This window comes from Pinus tabuliformis, chromosome 9, assembly GCF_031772625.1.
Source record: "Pinus tabuliformis cultivar Carrire ecotype Pingquan chromosome 9, CPIR1, whole genome shotgun sequence".
Classification (NCBI taxonomy): domain Eukaryota; kingdom Viridiplantae; phylum Streptophyta; class Pinopsida; order Pinales; family Pinaceae; genus Pinus; species Pinus tabuliformis.
The window spans coordinates 203318269-203328484 of NC_142307.1; the positions used below are offsets into that span (position 1 = coordinate 203318269).

At 39.7% G+C, this 10216-nt stretch overlaps 1 pseudogene; it reads left to right on the forward strand.

Moving 5' to 3' along the window:
• Positions 1-5643: 5643 nt before the first annotated feature.
• LOC149147842 (protein DETOXIFICATION 16 pseudogene) lies at positions 5644-6510 on the forward strand (annotated as a pseudogene).
• Positions 6511-10216: the final 3706 nt, after the last annotated feature.

Sequence of the window (10216 nt, forward strand, 5' to 3'; positions counted from 1 at the left end):
ATTTTCAGAATACACATTATCGTCCACCCTTGCTTTCAACAATGCCCATTCACATGTCGCTATTCTTCCCCACTCTATGCCTTACCACTCTATGCCTTACGGCGTTTCCTTTGCAACATAAGGTGCAAATGCTAGTATACCTTATGGCTGTGATTTTCAAGAAGCCTTGTCTAACTATGGGAAAAGTACTGAACAAATGCATTGAAATGAACCTGTCTCTCAGTCTTGAAAAATGTGAATTCTTAATGACTGCAGGGACCATGATAGATCATTCAATATCTCAACAAGTACTGCAGGTGGACCCAAACAAAATAGCCATCATCCAAAGGGTCCCACCTCCTCAAAAGTAGACAAATTTTAGAAGTTTCTTAGGGTTAGCTTGATACTACTGAAGGTTCATGAAGAACTTCAGAAAGTTAGCCTCTCCCTTATTCGGTTTGTTTGCCAAAGACTCTGAGTTTATATGGTCAAAAAGTTGTCAAGAGGCCTTAGACATTCTAAAGGATAAGTTAACCACTGCACCAATTCTCTGAGGCCCAAACTTGGCCCTCCCCTTTCATATTCATGCGGATTCCTCACACAAAGCCATAGGTGCAGCCCTAGGTTAGGTAGAGGAAAAACTGCCTTATGCTATCTATTTTATCAGTAAGAACTTGTCAAAGGCTAAGCTAAATTATACAGTGACCGAAAAGGAACTCCTGGCTGTTGTGCATTCATTAAGAAAATTTAGGCATTACATTACAGGCTATCAAACATTTCTGCATACTGACCATCTTGCAATCAAATATTTGATGAACAAACCAGATGTGAATGCTCAAATTATAAGATGGTTAATTTTATTACAGCAATTTGATCTAACTATTGTTGATAAGCCTGGTAAGGAAAACGTTGTTGCAGACTATTTATCTAGGGTAAACGTGCCTATAGGTGAAGAAGGAACGGTGGATGACCAGTTACGAGACGAGCACTTGTTTGCTATTTCAGTTCTCTCTCCATGGTTTCTTGATATAGTAAACTATTTGGTATCAGCACAGTTCCCACCAAACTTGTCCTCCAAATAAAAGAGAAAGATAGTCAGGAAAAGCACCCCCTTCACTTGGATTGGGGTCAATCTTTCAAAATTGGCCCAGATCAAATCTTGAGAAGGTGTGTTAGGGAAGAGGAAGTCTTTGAAATCCTTCTGACTTGTCATGATGGGCCTTGTGGAGGTCACTTTGCAGCAAAGAGGACAGCATTCAAAGTGTTACAAGCAGGCTATTATTGGCCCACTCTTCATCAAGATGTGAAAATGTACACTAGTCAGTGTGATTGGTGCCAGAGGATGGGAAGGCCTACTCCAAGTGATGAAATGCCTCTGCAGTCTCAAGTGACTTTCGAACCATTTGACAAGTGGTGAATGGACATCATTGGGCCTATTGACTCTCCTTCAAGGAAAAAACAATACATTATTGTGTGCACTGATTATTTGAATAAGTGGGCTGAAACTAAGGAAATTAAGGCAGCCCTAGAAGAGAAGGTAGTTGAGTTCCTAAGGGAGAATTTATTCTACAAATTTGGGTACCCTAGAGAGCTAGTCACAGACCAAGGCAACCAGTTTACCTCCAAAATGATTGAAGACCTACTCAACCATCACAAGATCAAGCATAGGACCTCCACTTCTTATCATCCACAAGCTAATGGGCAAGTGGAGGTGACTAACATAGTACTAGAGGGCATATTAACCAAGGTTGTGAGCAGCAGTAGGAATGATTGGGCAGAAAGACTAGTTGAGGACACCCAAGCCTATAATACCACATGGAAGACCACCACTGGATTCACACCCTATGAGCTGGTCTATGGGAAAAAGGCCTTGTTGTCCATTGAGTTTGAATATAACACTTTAAGGATGACAACCCAACTAGTTTTGGATCTCAGCAGTGCACAGAAAGGGAGATTGTTCCAATTGAATGGCTTGGATGAATTCAAAATGCAGGCCCTCCTACATATAGAGGTAATTCAACTTCAGAGGAACATTAGGCATGATAAAAATATTAAGGAGAAGAAATTTCAGGAAGGTGATTTGGAATTGTTATATGATTCTAAGTATAAAGACTTCAAGGGAAAGTTAAGGACAAGATGGCTCAGACCTTATGTTGTGGAAAGATGCCATGATAATGATTCAGTGCAAATCAGAACCATAGATGAAGAAGCCATTCCTTTGCTTGTTAATGGACACCAATTGAAAATGTATAAGAGACCTTTATCAAAACAAGAGTTCGTTGATAATATCAATAAAATAGTGATGATGGTGGAGCAAGTTCCAGCTCCTCCCTCATCAAATCACCGAGAAAAAAAAAATAGAATAAGAACTCAGGTGAAAACCTTCCTTGAGGCACCCAGGGAAAATAGCTAGGGTGAAAACCTCTTTGAGGCAACCTAGTTGTTTTTCAAAAAAAAAAAAAGTATATATATATATATATATATATATATATATATATATATATATATATATATATATATATATATATATTTGTCAAGAAATTTCCATTTGCAGGTGGGTGAGAAAGAAAGTTAAGGAGCAAAAGAGGATCCCAAGGAGACCCCTGCATCTCACATATTCATATTCTTCACTCCTTACCATGCATCCCTCCATCATTTTTGTCATTTTTCCACTCCACTGCTTTAATTTATGCAAAGACTGTTTTTCTACAGGATCCCCTCAAAACCTATAGGATGATCATGTAGGAATTACAGTGACCCAAAATCCTACAAGAAGAAATCTGATGGCATATGATGGACTTGTTATGTCCCTGAAATTCACCCTACGCATGATCTAGCACCTCACCTCATCCACCATCATCATCCCTGTACTCACCATTCAAAACAAAAAAGATCAGTTTCAACAGTTTATGCCAGTATTAAAAAAGAAGAAGAGAGAAACAGAGAGGAGTAAAGAGAATTACCTTAGTATCCTTTTCTTTCCACACTTCTACTCCTTCTTTCCATCCATGTCACCATCCTCATAGCCCCAGCAAGAAAAATGATCAAAGAATTCTGAGGGAGAAGCAGCTACATGACATTTTGTAGGAAATCCTGTAGTAGCCTATCCCACATAATGCCAATCACACCAACAACAAGTCTTCACTAGGATGATCGAGGAGCTCCACAGTAGCAACATCAGATCTTTAGCCACAGATACCTACAAAATTAAAGAAACCATTAGCAGACAACAAGAGGAGGAAGAATAATGGCATGTAGCATATATACACCACAACACCTCTGGTCTTTGACAACTGCAACATAGCATTGAAACCACAGGTAAGTATCTCACTCACTCTCTCATATGCATCATGTAGTAAAAAATTGTAAGGGTTATGAGATAGTTGGTTTATAAGTGAAAAAGTGGCCTATTAACTTGGCCACCTTCATTCAGTCAGCACATGGACAACTGAGTGTCCTCTCACACGTGGCTGCAGTCAACTCAAAGATAGAGAAGAAGTAGGACAAAAAGTGGTTAAACTATGGATCTACAAGGTGGGAGCTGATTACGAGGAGTGGGAAATGATGAGGTGGTAGTGGGGACCAACGGTCCAAAAATGGCAACGTACATTTGTTGCCAACACACCACCTCACCCCAAATCACCATAAGAGGAAATAAAACATCATTCCCATGCATTCATGCATTTCACCTCCTCAAAATCCCTCACTCAAGTCACTCTCATAACCCAGGCCACCCACTGGAAGAAAAGATCCATCATTCTGCACAAGAATTCCTACAGGAGCATGCACAAGAATTCCTACAGGATACAGTCTACAGGATACACAAAGACTATCTACAGGATTGGCAGAGAAGAGTTCATAAGGGATATCATGGGAATTGGCCACTACAACCAGTATAAAGAGGTAGGCTCTAAAATTTCATCCCCCTTTGCAAGTAAATGAACCAGGGATACTCTAAAATCGAGTGAATTTAGAAACCATGTGAAGTGAATTAAATACACAGTCAACTCTGTTTTCTCCTGCATTTGAAAAATTGTGTCTACCCTCTCATTTTCTCCTCAAGATTCACCAGCAAGATGAAAGGAGGGTTTAATAGGAGAGAGCCCACAAACACTGTGAGAATCCAACAACACCCCCAGGTGCTTGAAATCTTTACAAGACACAACTGGATGGGGTTTTTCGAAAAATGCAGAGGGTATGATGATGAGGTGTCTCAAGAATTTGCTCTCTCCCTCACTCCAGACAATAGAATCCATGCCATTTTTGTAGTAAGGGGCCTCACTATAGATCTCACCCTAGAGCTCATCAGTAGGTTCACCACACTTCCCCTAGGAATCCGATGGAGAAAATAAGGCAAATGAGGCAACCAGGTGGAAAAAAGAAAATTCTTTTTAGAAGGTGAAGAACCCACTGAGGAAAAAAATGGAGTAAGGAGGGAAAGTCTGCCATATCGATGGAGTGAGGTAGGCTACCAACTCATCAAATACATCTCATGTGAGGGTAGATATAGTGTTGTCTATGGCTATCATTTCAGGATCCTTGAGGATTTAAGATTTGGAGTAGAAACACCACCTCACCAAAGACTCATCATACCATTTTTCTTGCTTCAATCACTCATAGACTCAAGCATCAAAGTGAAGGATGGGAATTCCCAAAAATTGTCTCACCATGGGTTGATTAGATCCTCATTGAAGATGCCCTCCAAAACCTCAGAACCCCTATAACATGATCAATTTTCATAGACATGCCAGCAGAGGATGACATCAAATCCTTCACTGATGATGTTAGTCGTATTGTCAGTGAAGAGGAGGTTAAACAGGAAGAGGAAGATACAAAGCAAGATAAGGATGAGATGGATGAAGAAGGAGATAATATAGATGAACATGATGAAGATGAAGAAGAAGAGGGAGAAGAGAAGGAGGATGATGAATAAATAGAGGAGGAAATTAAGGAGGAAACTGATAGAGATGATGAAGATCTACAAGAAGAAGAAGACAAAAAAAAACAGAGAGGAAGAAGGAAATAAAATAGATGGGATAAAAAAAAAGGAGGAGTCACCTAGGGTGTCTCCAAAGCCCACTGAGAGAGAGGAAACAACTACCCTCACTACTCTTAGCACCCTAATCAAGCAAAACAGAAGAAGGCAGTGGCAGACCCCACTATATTTCAGGACAAGAAAGAGCACAAGAATAAAACAGGGGAAGCCACAAACATCAACAAAAATTCCTATTGAGATTGAATATTCCTGTTATCACTGAAAATGCTATTGTCAAATTTTTTTAGTCTAGCTTAAAGACCGGGTGTTTTCGCAGCGCCAGAATTATTTTTAGCAGTTTCGCAGCGCTACCTGTTTGCGTGGTTTCGTAGCGTGCTACGAAATTGGGAATTGGTTCGAGTTTTCAGCGAAGGTCCAAATCCTAGCATGTTTTTTGTATAGAGTTTTGCTTCCCTCCAGGAATGTTGATGAGAGCAATGACAGTATGTTCAAGGAGACACCTTATGATGATGCAGCTATTGTAGGATTGCCATCAAATACATTAAGGGAGTTATCTCTGAATTCTGGCTCATGGGTGATTGTGAAAGATGTACATACTAATGTGGAAGACTTGCAGGAGATGTTGTGTTGAATCCTCAAGACAAAGAATCTATTAAATGTTATAAGTAATGGAGTGTTTGATATTTGGGGATGGTCTTTTCACAATCTGTAATTTCTTTCACAAAGCAGGGCGCCACAATGGATTGAAAGATTTGAAAAATATTTATGATAAAGTTCATGTTCCCGTTTGTTGGGTATTGGTGTTCAAAGTTGGATTAGGTAATAAAGGGGCTGCGCTTGCAAATAGCATTTCCAATTGGCTAAATGTGGCACTTCTATCAATTTATGTTAAATCTTCCCCTACATGCAAGAAGACATGGACATCTTTCTCAAGGGAAGCTTTATATGGCATTACAAACTTTCTTAAGCTTACTATTCTATCTGCAGTAATGCGTTGCTTGGAATACCGGTCTTTTGAAATGCTTGTTCTCTTCTCCGGTTTGTTGCCTAAGCATGAACTTGAGATATCAGTTCTCTCCATCTGTCTTAGCACTCATGCAGTTGCATATATGATCCCCTTTGGCGTGGGTGCTACTGTAAGTTCACGAGTTTCCAATGAACTAGGAGCTGGACGCTCACGCACTGCACAGTTATCAGTGTGTGTTGGGGTTTGTATGGCAGTCAATGAGGCTCTTATGATAAGATATATTTTATTCTCTATCAGAAATGTATGGGGCTATGTTTATAGCAATGAAGTAGAGGTAGATGAATGCATTTCAATCATGATGCCACTGCTTGTACCCTCAACATTTATGGATGCCATCCAAGGTGTTCTATCAGGTATTGCTAGAGGATGTGGATGGCAAACGTTGGGTGCCTATGCAAACCTTGGGGCATACTATGTGGTTGGCATGCCTATAGCTGTCATTTTAGCCTTTGCACTGCATGTTGGCGGCAGGGGACCTTCGGCATTTGAGCACCTGTTCTGTTGCTAAGAACATTGCGCTAACAAAGGAAAATCTTATCAAAAATTTATCACTGCTGCACAGAAAAGGATATATGGGAGCACCCAAAAGAAGTTGATCAGAGCGCCTTCAGAAATTTCGCATTCATATTCCAAGGTATGCACTTGTGAACAGAGATTACCCCTATTAAGAGTTGAACTACTTTGTGGAGTAAGGGATTTTGTTCAAAACCATGCATAGCGAATTATCAAGCCTTTTGTGGAAAAAACCAGTTTATGGAGATGATCACAGTGTCTATGGTTTAGTGGCCAATCTTCTGGCTTATCATATGTTTTCGAACCTCTTACACTATTATGGAGGATTGAACTCGCGTTATCAAAGGCAAACAGAGCGAAAACTGTAGAAGGACAATGGGATTTTCAAGAGCTAAGGCCGCTGCATTACTTGTATCTTTTTGACCGACAATATCCATATGGCGGAGGCGAAGGCAGATATGAAAAATGTAGTTCTGAAAGAGTCCAAGTGCAATGTCTGAAGCATGAGATCACTGGAATAGTATGAACGCAATAGTATCAATGATTTGGTTGTTGCTAATTGAGTGACATCCTTGAATACTTGATCTGGTCATTAATTGTTTTTTTTCCTTCAATTGAGTGAATCTCCAAAGGGGTAATGTAAATGCATTAATTCTCAAATGGTTCGTTGATTCATATACACCTGCGCCATCCGAACAGGGTTCTTTTCGTTCAAGACTTCCGTTCTGTCCTCGTAAACTATCTGAGCAATCTGAGGATAAAAGTTAAGTGTAATTTAATGTGGACATCATGCACTTTTAAACAAGAACGAAATTTTAGGTCATTGGTTTGGCACCGACGTGAGTCATAATACAGATGGCGCGGAAGGGGTTAGGTTTAGCCTTTTTGGCTGATCTATATACGTCCACGTCCTCGGTATCATGCTAAATCGAATCCTCATGACCGTGAATGATGTTAAGGGGCGCATAAGAAAGGGCCTACAGAATCGAGACAATTGGATGACGGAGAATTCAAGTAGCAGATAACAAAACCAGTGAATCTCCATCTGGCGGTTCGTTTGCAACTCGTGCCTAACCTCATGATATCTTCCAAGCAGTAAATACCTTATCTGATGTGTTTTCTCAGAAAGGGAGTTCATTTGTTCATAATATATTACAAAGAAGATCTAGGTGGCTTTCAGAAGAAACAAATGGATCCTCGGCTTTACTTAATTCACCGGCTCATATCACAGCTCTGAAATTTGAGAATTAAATTAACCAAGTTTTTCATGGCCTTAAAAAAAACAGAGTCTCAAGAAACGGAATATAAGTTTGCCCATGAAGAACTATATTTCCTCTGTTGCTTACAATACCTTGTTGCTGGGAGAATTCAGACATCCAGCAGTTGAATGCCATGGTGTTGCACGAATGGTCAGAGGCTGTGCAATTTATATCAGAGAAGCTGGAGCACTTTGCTAAATAATGGTGACCGAAATATACTCTTTAAATGTTTTCCTTTCTGCGCCAGTTATGAGTCTTTTTATTTAAATTCATATTACAGTTTCAGGTGAAGATGATTTTTAGAGTTGGAAAGGGCTATTTTGTATACAGTAAGTCGAAGGCCTTAGCTGCGCTAAATGGTATGAGGATGGAAAACTCAAACAAACTGGAAACGATCTATGGGCACTGGGTTGCACTTTATATCAGATGCTGTAGGACATATCACCTTTTAAAGATGGCAGTGAGTGGCTCACATTCCAAAGGATCACCTCATTTGAAGATTTGAAGACAGCAAGGAATACTACACCGACTTTATGTTCCAGTTGGGATTTATGAAGCTTTTTATTGGTTTGATGCTAGTCAAGTTGGCTGTGATATGTAATGGCAGAAGCAAGCTTCATCTTCTTCAAACTATTTAGGTTCCTAATAGCTGTACAAATGTCTGAAGAGATCATGGATCTAAGTAGAAAACGCTTCAAAGATACATAGGTTCTGTTTTGACATCTACAGCAGTTTCGTAGCGCGCTACGAAACTGCTGTAGAATGCTGTTTTGTGGAAAAACAATGAATTTTGATGATGAGGTCAGTTAATGGTGAAAGAAGGTTTCAAACTCAGGCAGTGAGATCATACATGTGTTTCACAACCACTCAAACAGTGACAGGTGTAGCTCTTGAAGAGAAGATAAAATATTTTGTTTATTTTCATAAAGTTTTCTCAAAGGCAATTTATGACCGAGCTACTAACGTATTGGTGGGGTTACCAGAATCTTTGGTTGATACACCTGTTGGTCCTTGAAGTATCCAGATCATATAACATATGGTGATTATGCGTTGATTAATTGAAGGTTCAAAGAACTCGGAGTGTGGTCTTTAAATGATGAAGAGGAATGGAAGACAGGGGACCGTGGATGTAGGGTGATTAATTTTATCAATTAATAAGCTGTCTTACAGCTAGCATCCGAGACCAGCTTGCTCGGTGATTGTTCCCTTAACATATCTTAGCCATAATGAAAATCATACAGCTGTCCAGCATCCAAGAAAGCATCAAGTCTGCGAGGAGAATGAAATTAGTATTTTAGTTGGATTAGGATTGTGTGTAATTTTAGTTCAGCATGTTTATAATTAATGCAGTAGTTAAGAGCATGTAGGAAGAGTTAATTGCCACCTTCGAGGCTCCCCTCATGCTGGAGGAGGAAGCTCGAGGTGTTGGAGTTTGCTTGCCTATATATGGGCCAAGTGAGGATGTAAAAAGGGTTGGACTGTATATACAAAAACAGAGTTTTTTAGAGCTTATGAAAAGACTGTTACAGTAATGGCAAACAGGGTTTTTTCTTCCCAAGATTCTCAATGCATCTTTTTGTTCAAATGTGATGGTGGTTTAGTTTCTTAATGTTCTTTTTACAGCCTTGTTATGGCACAATCCCTCAGAATTCATATTATATGCTCTGACTTCCTGTGTGCTTGACAGGCTGTGGGTTTTGGTGAAGCATGTTTGAACATCACTCAGAATTCATTTTTTAATGCTCTGACTTCCTGTATGTTCAGCAGGCTTTGATTTAGGTAAATTATGTTTGAACCTTTGATGATGCAAAGAGCCTTGGCTTCTATGAGATGACTGTGATTTGGTTTATTAACTGTGAGAGACTCCATAGCCCAATGAAGACTAATTTGATGTATGTCCAACCAGCTATATTTTTATAAATGTGTGAAGAGTTAGCCCTCTAGTGTTTGAAGGATTTTGTCAAGAGTCGTGAGAGAGCCCTCTCTGATTAGGAAGGCTAATTCCTAATCTAAAGTATGGTCTGAAACAGTTACATGAGACCTTGCTTGGTTGCAGTCCCTAGTACTGGTTTTGTGATAACATTTTGGTGCGTCTGCCGGGAGCTTAAGATTGAATTTCTGAAGGTAGCAGGAGTTCAAATGATTTTCAAGGCTGCAAAACTACCTTGGCGACTCCATTGTTGAAGAATTCAAAGTTATATATTCATGGTGATTCCACTGGAGTTATGAAAGACCCAGAAGCTGCCCTTCTTTGTTCAAGGTATGCATGCATAGATTTCTCAGGACTTCATGGTTTCCCAAACCATTTTCCCAAGGATGTTTATTTTCTAAAGAATGGTCCAAAATTTAACGGTGAAGACTTGAGTTTAACGTTGGAGCATATCTCAGATTTTTGTCATTTTGCACAGCTTCTTAGAATTAAACATGAGGACGTTTGCATAA